General features: G+C 46.6%; 1 pseudogene; it reads left to right on the forward strand.

Moving 5' to 3' along the window:
• On the forward strand, positions 1–15,061 carry LOC132343067 (large ribosomal subunit protein eL19-like; annotated as a pseudogene).
• Positions 15,062–16,045: the final 984 nt, after the last annotated feature.

Below are 16,045 nucleotides of genomic sequence, written 5' to 3' on the forward strand. Positions count from 1 at the left end.
TGGCCCCTGAGGAATTTGGTAATGTCCATTAGTTACCTGACATCCGGAGCCCTGGCAAATTCACTCTCTTTCACAGAGTTTCAAGCCAGGTAGGGATCTTAAGCTAATCAGAGGCCACTGGGCTGCTTTTATAAGGGATTAACACTTATACACACACACATACAGTCTCAGGGAAGTTCTTAGTCCCAAAGATCTCCAGGGGAGTTACCTTAGCTTTTTTAAAAAATTATTATCCATTATGGTTTATTATAGGATATTAAATATAGTTCCCTGTACTATGCAATAGGATCTTGTTTAATCCTTCTGTATTTAACAATTTGTATCTGCTAGTCCCAAACTCTTAATCTCTCTCTCTCCCTTCCCCTTGGGCAATGACAAGTCTGTACTCTATATCTTTAGATTCCACGTGTAAGTGATATAGTGTTTGACTTCTTCTTTCTGACTTACTTCGCTTAGTGTGATAATCTCTAGGTCTATCCATGTTGCTGCAAGTGGCATTGTTTTATTCTTTTTATGGGTGAGTAGTATTCCATTGTATATATGTCCCACATCCTCTTTATCCACTCATATATTGATAGACATTTAGGTTGTTTCTGTGTGTTGGCTATTGTAAATACTATGAACTTATAGGGGTGTATGCATCTTTTCAGATTATAGTTTTGTCTCGATATATGCCCAAGAATGGGACTGCTGGATCAAATGGAAACTCTGGTTTTAGTTTTTAAAGGAACCTCCATACTGTTTTCCATCTTGGCGGCACCAATTTACATTTCTACCAACAGTGTCGGGAGGGTTCCCTTTTCTCTACACCCTCCAGAGTTTGTTATTTGTAGACTTTTTAATGATGGTCATTCTGACCAGTGTGAGGTGGTACCTCATTGTAGGTTTTTTTTAATTAATTGATTTTTTTTTTTGGCTGCCCTGGATCTTTGTTGTGGCTCACAGGCTTCCTCTAGTTGTGGCGAGCGGGAGTTTCTCTTAGTTGCAGTACACAGACTTCCCATTTCAGTGGCTTCTCTGGTTGCAGAGCACAGGCTCTAGAGCATGAAGACTTAAGTAGCTGTGACACATTAATTAATTGCCCCATGGTATATGAAATCTTCCCAGACCAGGGATCGAACCCATGACCCCTGCATTGGCAGGCAGATTCTTAACTACTGGACCACCAGGAAAGTCTCTCATTGTAGTTTTGATTTGCATTTCTCTAATAATTAGTGATGTTGAACATCTTTTCATGTATCGATAGAGACGTGTCAGTAGACCATCTATATGTCTTCTTTGGAGAAATGGTTATTTAGGTCTTCTGCCCATTTTTAGACTGAGTTGTTTTTTTTGTCACTGAGTTGTATGAGCTGTTTGTATATTTTGGAAATTAAGCCTTTGTTGGTCACATCATTTGCAAATATTTTCTCCCAGTCTGTAGGATGTCTTTTTGTTTATAGTTTCCTTTGTTGTGCAAAAGGTTATAAGTTTGATTAGGTCCCATTTGTTAATTTTTGCTTTTATTTCTATTGCCTTAGGAGAGCTTTAAATTTTTTTTTGACTCTGCTATGGTGTCCTACCTTCTTTTTAAAATAAAATTTTATTTATGTATTGCTGTGCTGGGCCTTTGTTGCTGTGCATCAGACTTCTCTAGATGGGGGTCTCCTCTCTGGTTGGGAGCACAGGCTCTAGGGCGCAGGTTCAGCAGTTGTGGCGCACAGGCTTAGTTGCCCATGGTATGTGGAATCCTCCCAGACCAAGGTTCAGACTCACGTGCCCTGCACTGGCAGGCAGATTCTCAACCACTGGACCACCAGGGAAGGCCAGTGTCCTACCTTCTGATTAGCAGTTCCTCCCTCCTGGCTAGAATGGGCAACGCCCTTTATTGACATTAGTGGTCACTTCATCCCTGTTCTTATCTCTTGGTCAGCTATTACTCAATAATGTGATGCTAATATCGGTTACTCTCAGCCTCTCTACAGCACCTGCCTCACTCACCCACTACGTCATTCACACATAGCCCTGCCTTCTTTTTCCCCAAGAAGCTATTTTCTCTGTCTTCTGAGGATAGGACATTGATGTCCCTTTTTTACTACTTCTCATCTTTCTCCACATCCTTCCCAGGTTTGATGGGAGATCCCCCCGTCCACACACTGTGCAGGACACCGGAAGTAGAGGTCTGCCAGCCTGCTTATTCCCGTCCTCAGTGCCCAGAACTGAGCAGGTCACCAACCTACAGTGCCTACCCCTACCCTTCTTCCGGCGAGGTAGGTGCTCTCCTCTCCCTACCCTCCAACCCCAAACAGGATCATATTTCTCTCTGGGAATATTTCTGTCTATTGTTAAATATCTCCAAACAAATCAGGAAGGCCATGTTTACTCAGCTCTCTGGCTTGGTGACTTCCAGCCCTAATTTTTAGAGCGACGTTCCTAATGTTAGATACCGTCCTCTTTTCTGTAATTCAAAACCATTTCTCCCATTTAGTGGGTGAGGGAAGAAAGGAGCAGTAAATGGATAGTGTTAGGGTCTAATGACACGCAGCCCTTCTCAGGGTTGGAAGCCTGAAGTCCCAGATGTGCATTCTACCCTATGGCCTGGAACCTTGGGGAATAACTTGAATCTTTTGAGGGAAAGGTTTTTATCTTGTGTCCATTCCTGAGGACAAGGATCTCAGACTCTTAAGAGTCTGTCCCTGTTCATTCCAAGACACATCCAGGGAGTAGCAAATGGATCACTGTAGGGCAGAACCCATCAGTAGGTAAACTCAGTCTCCGGCTTAGGAGGCAGCTCTTGTCTGGCACCTGTAGGGAGTTGGCAGGGGTTCCAGAGCCTCTCCTGCCGTTGTAGTTATCAGCTTACCCTTTTGACCTTAGATCTCCTCTGTCAACAATCGCTCTTTACGCGTGCAATCCAGACAGTGTAAGCAGTAGGCCTGAGCAAATGCCAGCTCTGGGTAAGGTGCCCCCTCCCCTGGTAGGCACATACCTTGAATTGGAGGTGAGGCAGTTAGGGTGGGATGGATGGAGAGTTAGGTGTTAGAAAGTAGGAAATGTCTCCGCAAGTATTGGGTACCTGGAGTACCGTGCCTGCTGCTAAATCGCTTCAGTCGTGTCCAACTCTGCGACCCCAGAGATGGCAGCCCACCAGGCTCCCCCGTCCCTGGGATTCTCCAGGCAAGAACACTGGAGTGGGTTGCCATTTCCTTCTCCAATGCATGAAAGTGAAAAGTGAAAGTGAAGTCGCTCAGTTGTGTCCAACTCTTAGCGACCCCATGGACTGCAGCCCACCAGGCTTCTCCGTCCATGGGATTTTCCAGGCAAGAGTACTGGAGTGGGGTGCCATTGCCTTCTCCGTGACTACCCCTCTGTCAATCTGGATGTCTGATCCCTCGAAGCTTCTGGGCCACTTGGGCTGCTACAGCCTTGGTTTTGCCACACGAGGGTGCTGCTGACCAATTAAAACTCCTGCCCCTTAGCGGACAGCATTTGGGTGAAGGGAGAGGCGGGGCACCACACTCTTTCCCTGAGACAGGGGTGAAAAACATCCTCAGAGAGCCTGAGTCCAGAAGCCCAAGGAGCCAGAAGAATAGTTAATTGTTCTTGCACTTGATCTTCCTTAAAAAATGGCCTGAGACCCTGAATGCTCTTCCCTAGTGGACTGACATGTCAATAGATTCCCAGTCAAACCTGGGAAGCCTCCTAGTTTTAGGCACCAAACACCTTGTACAGGTGTTTCTTTCTTTAGGGGTGTAACAGGCTCCACCTGTCCTCAGCCTCTAGACAGTCACTTTCCAGCCCAGAGTTTGGAGGTATCTGGGTTTTCAGAGAGAGAAAAAAAAAAAATCTCTTATGATAATTGTTTCAAAAGAAGTAGCTCTTAAAGAGTTAACTCTCTTAAGAGGAAGGGAGAGGACTGAGAAGACTGAGAGAATAGCAAAGTTCAGCCTTCTATGCCCCCATCACTTCTCCCAGCACAAACCTGCAGGGCTCAGATGATCTGAAAGATATTTACAGCCTGAGTGTCTAAAGGACACCCAGGACACTCTGGGACTCTGTGCCAAAAAAGGTGCCAGAAAGCAGGATGGGATGGGAACTGCTTTGGCCCCTAAGCCTCATAGTGCTCCCATATGTGTATTGGCTCCACTAAGGATCCAAGGGCCATGGAGCCCTTGTGGGAATAAAGTCTCCCACATTTGGTCCTCAGTCTCCAGGAAGCCCTTCTAGGCTGAACAGGCTAAGGTATATGACAGAGGTTCTCCTCCTCCCTCCTACCCCCATGCCCGAGGGTCCCTCCCCAGGAGGACAGCTTGATTAAACAGTCGGTGCTGCTGGAATTGCTGCACAGCTGGCGCTCCCCCCAGCACCCCGAGCAGAGCAGCAGCGCAGATTAAAATCTCCAATTAGCGTTAAAGTGAAGTGAGGAGGTACTGAGACTGCCAGGGAGGCCAGGCGGGGGCCCTCAGTTGGCAGATACCCCCAGTACTGCCTGGATTCTGAGTACCACTTTTAGTTACTCCTTTTTTCATAGCTCCTCACCCAGCAGCTCTCAGTGCCTATTAACTTTGCCTTGCTTGGGGCCAGAAGGCTTTAGAGGGGTGGAAGACGGGACAGATGCCTTACAAAATGCTGGGGACACCATAAATGTGAAGGAGAAAAGATGCCCTACTCACAGCCTGCCAGATTGAGGTGACTTTGTACTACTTCTGCTGCTTTTTGCACAGAGAAAGAACAAATAGGTCCCTCCAGAGCCTCTTACTTATAAGGTGCTGCCCACGCAAATGTCCATGCCGGTATATTTTATCCTATTTGACTCATCTGCTCCCACCCAAATCATGGCTCCTTCCTTCCTCCATTTTTTTCTCAGCTTTCCTGGGGGCAGGGGTAGGGGAGCCATGCCATGCCCTGCCACCTGGGTCCCACCATGCTTCTCATTATCTTCTTTGCAGTTTGGGGAAGAGCAGGAGTATACCAAGAATAGAAGCTTCAGCCTCTTGCAACCCCTAAACATCACACCCTGTCTTAAGGGCCCTCTACCATTTACACGTCTACCTTTCACTCACCAAACCCAGAAGGAGGGCAGTACAGCTAGCCACCACCTTTGACTTCCCTCTGCCCCTTTAAGGGAAATGGAAGTGGGTACTCAGCTGACTGAACCTACTCACACCTCCAGAAATTAGACACCAGGGCACAGTGCCACCCTCCCAGGCTGGCACATGCTACCCTGGCAGAGGTTCAAATAGCTTTCCCCCATACCCCCACCTCTATGTCTTCCTCTTCCCTCTCCCTCTTTCTTCCTCTCTCTCTCTTTTTTTTTTCTCAGCTCAAAGCACAGCTGAGCCTTAAAAGGGGGGTGGGGGGGACCAAGCTGGGGCAGGGGGGTGGAGAGCTCCAATAGCACGTTTTCACCTGCCATTTAATTGGATGTATTTTTAATTAATGGGACCTCAGGGACCAACATGAGACAATCTGAGCTCTGAATAGGGACAGGGGAGAGATTGGGTAGGGGAGGAGGATTGGGCCACTGGGTGCGGTTACCGGGAACCCAGGCCCATCAATCACTGGCCACTTTGCGTTCTGGCATGGAGAATAGCGAGGTGGAGGAGGAGGAGAGGCACTGGGATTTCCCCCCAACTGCCAGGACCTTCAAAAAGGATAGAACCTCACCAGTTGACTCAGTTCTGAGCCCCCAAATTGCAGCCAGAAATATTAGGTAAGGCTGTTTCCTTGTTCCCCAGTTTTGTGCAACTGAGCTTGTCCCAGTGAGTGCTGTAAAATTGTGAAAGGAAGGTGAGGACAGAGCTTTGAGGTCCTTGAAGGGTGAGGATAAGAGCTAGGGACCAACGAACCAGAGACTCCGGTGAGATGGAGGAGAGGGGCAGGGTTCAGAGATATTTCTGTGTGTTTAGACATAAAATAGGTGCCATGGAGATTACATGCAAATGAGGGCTGATGCCTTGGGGTGAATCATAGACCTGTACTGTTGTAAGGAAGAGAACTTGGAGCTCATCTTTTCAAACCATTCGTTTTACAGATGTGAAAACGGAGACCCAGAGAAGGGAAACAGTTGAATCTTGTCCTGGAGTTACTTTTGTTCCTGGATTTGGGGAATTCCTGGGAACACCAGAAAATGTAGGTAGGTAGGGTATTGGGAGGAAAGTCAAGGGGAAAGGTTTGGCAGAGTATTATTTTCCATTTCTTGGAGTCTCCTGTCTCTGACCTCTGAGTTTTGAAAGCAACTTAAGGGAGTAAGGTGGGTGCATTACTGAGGGAACATTTCCCTCATACAGTCTGTTCCAGAGGGCATCTCCATTCCCTTGCTTTCATGTAGACAGATCCTCCAGAACTACCCAATCCCATGAGATTTTACTGTATTCTAAAAGGCACGGGGAAGGAAATACATCAGCTTCCCCAGTTCCTTAACCAAGGTATAAATTCCCCAATGGCAACTAAATATTGAGCTTTTTCTGAGATCTTATCACAAATTTTTCTGCTGCAGTGAAAACTACTAGAGAAAATTATGCCCCAAAATGTAGCAAGGTGTGGTCTTATCCTATGTCTAGGCCAAGAAGAGAGATAGAATTAAAACTCAAGGCTCTGAAAGCTGAGTCGGAAATGCCTCTGTATTTGTGCAGCACCATGGCCCAAAGCTCTTAGTGAAGCCCCGTCTGATTCTATAAGGTATTGATGAACACTTGAGAGAGGGGCATGTTTCCAGCTGTCCCCACCCCCACCTCCTTCACTGTTCAGATGCTAGAGTTAAGAAAGACTTATGGAGAGAAGTGACTTGCCCACCAAGTTGCCAAAGATGGCATTTCCTAGTGTCTCCTTCCTTCCTCAAAAAAGTCAACATTAAAAAAAAATTCAACATTGTTTGTTCTGTGCTTCATGAGACTAAGTTGAGGTCTGGACAAGGATGGGCAGAGAGCTTGGAAAGCTGTGTGAGCTTTAGAAACTTTGTCACACTCTCCAAGCCCCCAATAGTTATGCCCTACTCCCAGAAATACGTTCTCATCTCAGTACACTCACCATTTAATATCCCCAAAGTCCCTAGGAAAGACCCAGATGTGCCTTTCTAAGTGCCCCCAGGCTCATTTTGCCCTTTTCTTAGACCCTCAGGGCCATCTCCTTGGCTGTCTTGATTCTCTGCCCTTTCTACTACCAACAAGATGAGAAGGCCCCCTTGCATTTCCCCTGCTTCCAAGGACCTGCAGGAAGAGGTGTGGCGGAGGTCAGGGAGAAGCTAGAAAGAAGGAAGATAGGGGGAGTTTGGAAACTGAGGCCTGTAGTCCCACTTTTGGGCGGGGGGTTGCTACCTAACTCAAAGTAGGCTATTCATACTGAGTGTTGTTGAGGGGATTTATTAGATGGCTCTTGTTTAGAGAAACAGAGCAACGGAAGAGCATTCGGTGGAGAGAGACAAGAGGCGTCAGGCTTTCTGAAGGCCCTCTTTCTCACCCCTTGTCTACCCCTACTCCAGGATTAGAGGTATGCTGGAGGAGCTAAAAGGCCCTTAAACCATTCAATTATTGATAGATTCTTCATGTTTCTCTCAGGAAAAAGACTTCCCTCCCCTCAATCTCCACTAGCTCTGCCTCACACTCTCAAGATTTAACCAAAGGTATGACATCTGCAGCCTTGGAATCAGAGCCTGGAGCCTGCTCTGGAATCCAGAAGTAACCCTGAGCTTTTGCAGGGAAAGAGGGATAGACTTGAAGTAAGTGAAGGCAGAGGTAGCAGTACCCAGTATCCCCTGCGCTCTAGAGAAGAGGGGTTGCTGAGGGACTCTGTGTTGGCCCAGGTTTAACTTTTACTCTGATGGGGCTCCTTTCCTCCTTCTCCCTCAGTGTGTCCCACTGGTTGGTAAGAGAGCTGGATGTCTGAACCTCCCACCTTGACACCTCGAAGGTTATCATTGCAGACCATTCTCTAAGTCCCAAAGCCATGGAGGAGGTGAAGGAAGACATTTCAGAGATGTCAGTGCCATGATGTCCATCAATACCTGGAGAGAGAAGCCAAGGAGAAGAGACAGTGACCAGAGAGGGAGCCAGGAGGAGATGCCTGCTCCTGAAAAAGCCTTCTTACCCCATCCTGTCTCACGCATCCTCTCACATGCTGACAAGGCTCTGTGCCCAGGTTGTGCTGGGTTTCCTGGCTGGTGATCCTGCTCTGCCGTACAGGCAGCTGGCTCTCTGCTACAGCACAGAGCACATGCTGGGGTCTCTCACACTTCTTTCTAACTCTTCTCAGTGTGTCTGTGGTGCAGATTCCTAGGGATGAAGAAGGGGACTGTGGCCCTGGAAGTAGGAAGATGGTGGGCTCTTGGGTCCTGTAGGTGCCTGTCTGCCTGGCTGGAGTGGCTGTAGGAAGGGAGAAGGCTGCTGGCAGCTCATCTGAGCTCAAGGTTCTGGTGACTCATAACAATAGAGGGTGGCTCATGATAACGACAGAGGAGAAGGCATCTGGGCCTGTTAGAGCTCCCTTTTGCCCCATTTCTCCCCAACTCTGTGCTCTGTGGATAGAGGTCTCTCATCTGGATTGTGGGGCAAGGAGAGACCCCAGCTAAGAAGAGAGGGAAATGGGAGAGAAGATGGCAGGGAATGCTGAGCATTCCCAGGGAGAGGCTTCTCAGTGAGGAAAGGATAGGAGAGGCTAGTTATTCTTACTCTACTGTGTCCATGGGCTACACACAGGGTAATGTGCTGGGCAGCTCAGCACTCCTGGGCAGACACAGCTACTGCTCCCTGCCGTCTCTTGCCTGCCACAGCTCTGGGCACCCAGCTGACACCCAGAAAATTTTTTTTAAGTAGGGGGGCAGTATTTTAAGACCAGAACCTGGAAGGATTACCACTTGGTCTTATACTTTCTTTGCTGGAAACAGAAACTGTGGTCTTCAAAGGTGCCGATTTTCTCTTCCCTTACAGGCCAAGTAGGCGACGTGCATCTTCTCCAGACTTTCTGAATCAGGGGGATGATAAAATACTATGTTTAAGGTCACACCAGCAGCACAGGGCCAGAAAAAGGACCAGGAGAACTAGCCATGCCCCTGACCACAGTCTCAGGGGCCTCCCTGTTTCAGCAAAAGGAAATAAGGATCTTGGATACCAGTATATCTAGACAGTTAATAAATATCCTCTTCCTAACCTCAGAGAAGATATATCTAGACAGTTAATAAATATCCTCTTCCTAACCTCAGAGAAGAATGGGAGGAGAGTTCTCTGAGAGAACCTAAGTTTTCATTTGCCTATTTCTATTCTTTTCACTGATGGCAGCTCTGCTGTCCAGCAGGGATGAGGGGCCCCTCTGCTGGGATGCTCCTGGGGATCCAGAGACAGTTTTGGCTGGACAAAGGGACAGGCCAGCTGCTCTTTGTGTAGGGAGATGTGACCAGTTCCACCCCCCCAGCTCTTCCTGGCAGCATCAGGAACCCAGGGACCCCTGCTGGAACACCCATAATAAAGCTCAACCCTGAACTGAACGGACGTATCACCTGGCTCTGCTGTAAAAGTGGTGCTGTGAGGGGGAGGCTCGGGGCACCAGGCGGGGTGCAGGCTGGTGTGGGGAGTTCAGCTTCAGGAGATACAAGGATCACTCCACAATACCACCTCTTAAACCTTCTCCTCAACCCTCCTTTAACTTCCACCTCCATTTAGCTGACTCCACTTCTGGCTACCTCATGCCCTCCAATCTGAGAAGACATGGTAAGTAGTTGTCTGTTCGCTACACTTTTTTCTCTCTCACTCTCCTCTGCTCCTCCCAACTCCCAGCCGAGAGTTACCCCATTTGACCTCTTCCCATCGGTGAAAGCCCTCTGGTTCTGAACCCAGAATCCCCAGCCTCTGAAACCCTCCTTCTTTTGAGAATGCCACTCTGGCTCTGAGACTGACTCACCAGTCCTCATCCTCCACATAAGTATAGCGAGGCCAAGACAAGTATGCCCACTGGCACCAAGGGCCCTGACCTGAAGCAAAGGGCAGCTCTAGGGGTACAGCAGAACTTGGCCCTGAATGTGTATATGCCTGTGCATTGGGCACACTGGTTTATTAGTGTTATTTCAGCATTGTGATGCAGAGAGAGTAAGTGTAACAGCTGCTCCTTGCTTGCAGTGTTTATTGTTACCTAGAGACAACCTCCTGGCTTTTTCCCAGCTCCCCCCCCCACCCAGCTTACCCCCCTCCCTGCCAACAGTCCTCCCCTCCCCACACTGATGGGAAATTTATGGCTTGCCCATACCATCTCTTTAACCCTCTCCTGTCCATAAGAGAGGTGGGCCAAGGGAAGCCAAAGTGAGCAGTGGGCGTGCCTAGGTCCCAGCAGGGTAGAATAGTTCATGGAGGAGGGAAGGAAAGACAGAGGGACGGAAGACACCTCTTCCCAATCTGTGTCTGGACTCAGGCCCCAGTTTCCTTCCTGACTGTCATGTTGAGAGAAAAGTCTTAGGATCCCAGGCTTCTCACAAGATTATTCTCTTTCCTGGGTATCTCTAAGCGCCCCCCTCCCCAGTGGACTGGCTGCTCCTGAGCAAGTACAGCAAGGTAGTATTGAGACAGGAGGAATAAATGCAGAATGGCAGAATCCCCCCGGGCCCCTCCTTTCTACGAGATGTCATATTGAGACAAACAAGAGGCTCTGGCATGAACGATGCTGGCTGGACCTCCACAGATGATTAGATGTCAAACATGAAGCTGGCTGCTGAGCCTGGTGGGGAAAACAGCCCACCTTACCTTCACCCTGAGCCCAGCATTAAGGTCCTGAGAGAGTCCCAGGCCACCCTTCAAGCTGATCTTGTTCTAGTTTGCTAATCCATTTTCTCCTGCTCATTGTTTGGTTTGATACATTGGGGAAGATCCAAGAGACCAAGGGAACTGAGGCCTCAGCAGTCCTGGGGAAAGAGAAACTCCTCTATCCCCTCTGGTCCCAGGACCTTTCATGGAGGGGCATCATGTCATATATTCACCATCCCCACTGGAAACAAGAGAGGTAACGGGATAGGATTTGAGCAGAAACGATAGAGGTTAGATATATGGAAAAACTTACTCATGGAATATAAGACTTCAGAATGGATCTACTTCTCTTTAGAGACTTTTCTTTTGCTTTGGATGGTTTTAAGTCTGTGTTTACCCAAGGGGCATTGGAAGAACAGGGGTAATTTTCTGGGGCTCCTCCAGACATGTACCTCAGTGCAGTTTCCTCCTCAGTTCTAAACCTAGCGTGTGTGGTTAGATTGCAAATTTATGGGCTGACAGCCTTGAGTTCCAATGCCAGTGCTCCTGTTTACTAGCTGTGCTACTTGGTAAATCCCTTAACCTCTTTTAGGCCTGGTTTCCTTGTCTGTGAAATGCAGATAACCTTTTAAGATGGTGAAGAGAATTTAGTGAAATAATATGTGTAAAGTACCTCGGGAAGTGCCTGATACCGAGTAGGTGCTCAGTCACTGGTGGTTGATACAGTAGAGTCTACTACTTTTTCAGAGTCATCAGGGCTGACATTTCTTCAAAGACTCTTATGAATCCCCTGGAATTATAGCCACATGTGAGTTTGTGCAAATGCTGGGGGTAATGTCCATAGTTTTATTGATGATTTGAAACAGGGTGGCAGTCTCCTGGAAAGGAAGTAGCCCCAGTCCTTTGAGTCACACTCCAGAAGAAGTCAGTTTCCCCATACCCATGACTTCAGCTAGGAGTTCCTCAGGTAGTGTCCTGCCTGGAAGTACAACTTCATCTAGAATGGAGCTGGGAGAGACAGCCAGTAAGATAACACAGAGAAATGGAAATCCCTGGTGGTCCAGTGGTTAGGACCCCGTGCTTCCACTGCAGGGGGCATGTGTGTTCCAGCCCTCGTCAGGGAACTAAGATCCTACATGCTGTGCAGCACAGCCAAAATAAAAGGATAGCAGCACGGAGCACTTGCCAAGCACTTTACAGTTTGTAAGTGCGTTTACCTATATTAGCTGTTTTAAATACCCAGAACATCTCAGTAAAATGAAGAACTACTGGCATTGTTCTTGGTGTATTATATTTTTAAGTATGTTTAAAGTCTGTAGACTATTTCATCACCTAGATATGTCATGATTTATAAAGCTCATCCACTATTTTAATCATTTAGATATGTTTACTGTTACAGATAATACCATGATGAACATCCTACCACATAAAACTTTGTGTTTTTTTTTTTTCATGTTTTATTGAGGTAGAATTGATATATAACATTTTATTAGTTTCAGGTTACAACATAATGGTTCAATATTTGTATATATTGCAAAATTATCACACAGTGAGTCTAGTTAACATCCATCACCATAATACTTACAGAATTCTTTTTTTCTTGTGAAAAACTTCCTGTAATGTTTAAAGTAAATTCAAGGGAGTGGAATTACTGTTACATCAGATACAAATACCCCACTCCCCATAGTTATAATCATTTTATTGATGCAATGAGAATAATATTTTTTAATCTTCCTCTTTGGAATTCTGCAGTGGGAACACAAGGGCAGGCCCTTCTCTCTCCTATACCCAGCAGAAACATTAATAATCTATCATATCCTTTTTAAAAATTAAGGTAATTGCAGTTGTAAAAATAATACAGAGAGTTCCCTTATACATTTTGCCCACATTCACCCAGTAGTAACATTTTGTAAAACTGTAGCATAACATCACAGCCAGAATATTGCCATTATTTCAATCCACCAGTCTTAGTCATATTTCCCTGGTTTTACCTGTGTGTTAAGTTCTATGCAGTTTTATAACCTCTGTAAATTCTTAAATCTGCTACCACAGTTCCAGCACCACAAGGATTCTTCATGTTACCCTTTTAATGATCACGCCTCTACGTCACCCCCTTCTTAACCCTTGACAACCACCAATATATCCTCTACTTCTAAAATTTTGTCATTTGAAAATAGAATCATACACTGTGTAACTTTTGGGGATTGAATTTTTTTCATTCAGCTTAATCCTCTGGAGATCCATCCGAGTTTTTTAATGTATCAGTAGTTTATTTTATTTATTTCAAGATATGGATGTACCACAGATGTACCATGTTTAACCATTAATCTATTAAAGAATACTGAATACAACATTGTAAATCAGCTATACTCCAATAAAATTAAAAGTTTTTTGAAAAGGAATACTTTGTGCTCTGACTTTGTGCTCACTTAGCAACTAATGAAAAAGCCTATTCTTGGTGACCTGAGTGTTGTTTCATATTCACGATTATTAAGTTTCTTAACCCTTCAGTCATGGCACCCACTATTACTTCCATCTCATAGGGAAAATTGAGGCTCATAAATGATTTTCCCATGGTCACATGCTGTTAAATGGCAAAGAAGACCTTGGGACTCAAGACAATAGGGCTCTTTCTACTACAGCAGGCTTTCTCAGACCTTGACTAAGGTTGCTGGGAAGACGATGTGGAAAAGAGAGATGTCAGAGGCAGGAAGAGCACTGATGCAGCCTGGGTCAGTTCAGGTCTTCACTGCTAACTTTGCTTCATAGGTTACAAGAGCGGTGTCATGAAGGTAAAGAATCTGCCTGCCAGTGTAGGAAATGCAAGAGATGCAGGTTCAGTCCCTGGGTTGGGAAGATTTCCTAAAGCAGCGAATGGCAACCCAACCCAGTATTCTTGTCTAGAAAATCCCATGGGTAGAGGAACCTGGCAGGCTACACTCCACAAATCGCAAAGACTGGGACACAAGTGAGCACGCCAAGTGCCCATATCCTGAAGCAGGGGGCAACATAGCCTGTGCATTTGAAATCATTTCCCCTTTGACACCTCAAGGCTGAAGTGGATGAAGCCCGTGAGCAGTCTTCCCACAGACCTGGGACCTGGAATGGGAAAGGGAAAACTCAGCCTTTGGGTATGTATCAGAGGACGAATAGCCAAGGCTGTCCTTGGAAATGTGAAGTTGAGTGTCTCTGATGACGTCTGAGGAAACTGAGTCCCATGACAAGTGAGCTTTCTATTCTGGGGTGACAGGTGGATGGCAGAAATAGCATTTTAATAGTAAGGGAGAAGTAGCATTTTAATTTTTTTTGTGGTGGGGAACTATAGGTCATTTACAAACCGCACATACACCTTGGGTGGGCTCAGTGTCTGGGACACGGTACGAGGCAAGCAGAGTGGAGTAAAAAAATGCCAGTTCACCATTTGCCTCTGCAGCTGCAACCAAAAGTATGCTCGGGCTTCAGAAGAGGCTTGCCTTCAGCATCCTCCGCTGTGACAAAAAGAAGGTCTGGTTAGGCCCCAATAAGACTAATGAAGTCACCGATGCCGCCTCACATCAGCAGCTCTAGAAGCTGATCAAAGGTGGGCTGATGATCTGGAAGACTATGATGGTCCATTCCCAGGCCCGATGCTGGAAAGACACCTTGACCCACTGGAACGGGATCCACATAGGCACAGGTAAGGCAAAGGGTACTGCCAGTGCTCCGATGAGAAGGTAACCTGGATGAGGAGGCTGAGAATTCTGTGCCGGCTTCTCAGAAGATACTGTGAGCCTAAGAAGACTGACCACTTCATGTATCACAGCCTATACCTTAAAGTGAAGGGTAATATGTTCAAAAACAAGCAGATTCTTGTGGAACATATCCGCAAGCTGAAGGCAGACTAGGCTTGCAAGAAGCTTCTGGCAGACCAGGCTGAGGCCCACAGGTTGAAGACCAAGGAAGCCCACAAGCACCATGAAGAGCGGTTCAAGGCCAAGAAGGAGGAAATCATAAGGACTCTGTCCAAGAAGGAAGAAACCAAGAAATAAAGTTCTCCCTCTCTTCTCTGTACATACTGGCCTTGGCAACTACAAGCATCACTCATTCAATTAAAAAAACAAGTCTTTATCTGCCTAAAATAAAAGCCAGTTCACACTTAGTCCTCCCTTTACCACTGCTGTTTCTTTCCAAATCATGGACAGCTAAGTCGGAAGGAGCTAGAGAAATCATTTGGTCTATCCCTAAGCCTCTGGGCACTGGCGGAAGCTGACAGGTGGAAACCTAGAGTCAGCCCAAACGTGATGAATGGCAGAGATGCCAGCTTGCAGGAGAGAAAGTTTGGCTTTCCTCCTGGGAGCTATGTCTGGCCAAAGGCTGCTTCCTCCCACCTCCTGCTAGGACTGGATTTTTTTTTTTACAGTTGCTGTTACCATTGCTCCCCTGGCCTATTCCAGTGGCTGTGGTGGACTTGTAACAACTTTCCCTGTCTACTTACAGCTCAGGAACCAAACTGAGAGTACATAGCATTCTTCTCCATCTCCCTTGGCCCATCAGAAATGGCAAATCTTCTTCCAACGCACCCTCCGTCCTTATCCAGCAATTTCAGCCATGGGGGATAAACACTGAGGGCTTCAGAATTTATAAGGAGTACTTTGCATTCTTGAAATTATCAGAGATATCCGTTCTAAACCTTTTTTGGGGGTGGAATTTGGTGTTTTTTTTTTTTTTTTAATTTGTTTGTTTTTGTCTTTTTGCCCCGCACTGAGGCTTACAGGAACTTAGTTCCCCCACCAGGGATTGAACCTGGGCCGTTGGCTGTGAAAGCGCAGAGTCCTAACCACTGGACAGTCAGGAAATTCCCTGGGTAGAAGTTCTTAGACAAAAGGAGACCACTTTTACTGGCTCTTATTCCCAGTGAGATTCCTGACTGTCAGAGGCCTGAAATGTGGAGACAGCTACCTGCCCTTCAAGCCAAGATGGCACCTAACCAGGAAACCCCAAGACCTCTGCTTCTTCCCTTCCTTTGGCTGCCCCTCCACTCCAGGTACCCTCCTCTCCTGCCACCACTCCCTTTCCATTCCTCTTTTCTCTCTCTCAGCAAGTTTTTTATGTGATTACAGGCACTGCATGGTAATTAGTGCTAAACTCATTTGCACAACTACAGTTAATTGGCTACAACAATTAATTAATGTGTTGGAAATTTGGCACTGGAAAAAAAAAGTTTGTCATCAAAAAAAACGGCAAAAATTTTAGAGTGAGATACCCATAAAAATCGAGCGCAGGCTTCAAAAGCCCAGCTGGGCCTCAAACTTAAGGCTGGCCCCAGATGCCTTCCGACTCTCAACTTCAATACATTTTCCTCT

The sequence above is a fragment of the Bos taurus genome, chromosome 19 (assembly GCF_002263795.3).
Source record: "Bos taurus isolate L1 Dominette 01449 registration number 42190680 breed Hereford chromosome 19, ARS-UCD2.0, whole genome shotgun sequence".
NCBI classification, from domain to species: domain Eukaryota; kingdom Metazoa; phylum Chordata; class Mammalia; order Artiodactyla; family Bovidae; genus Bos; species Bos taurus.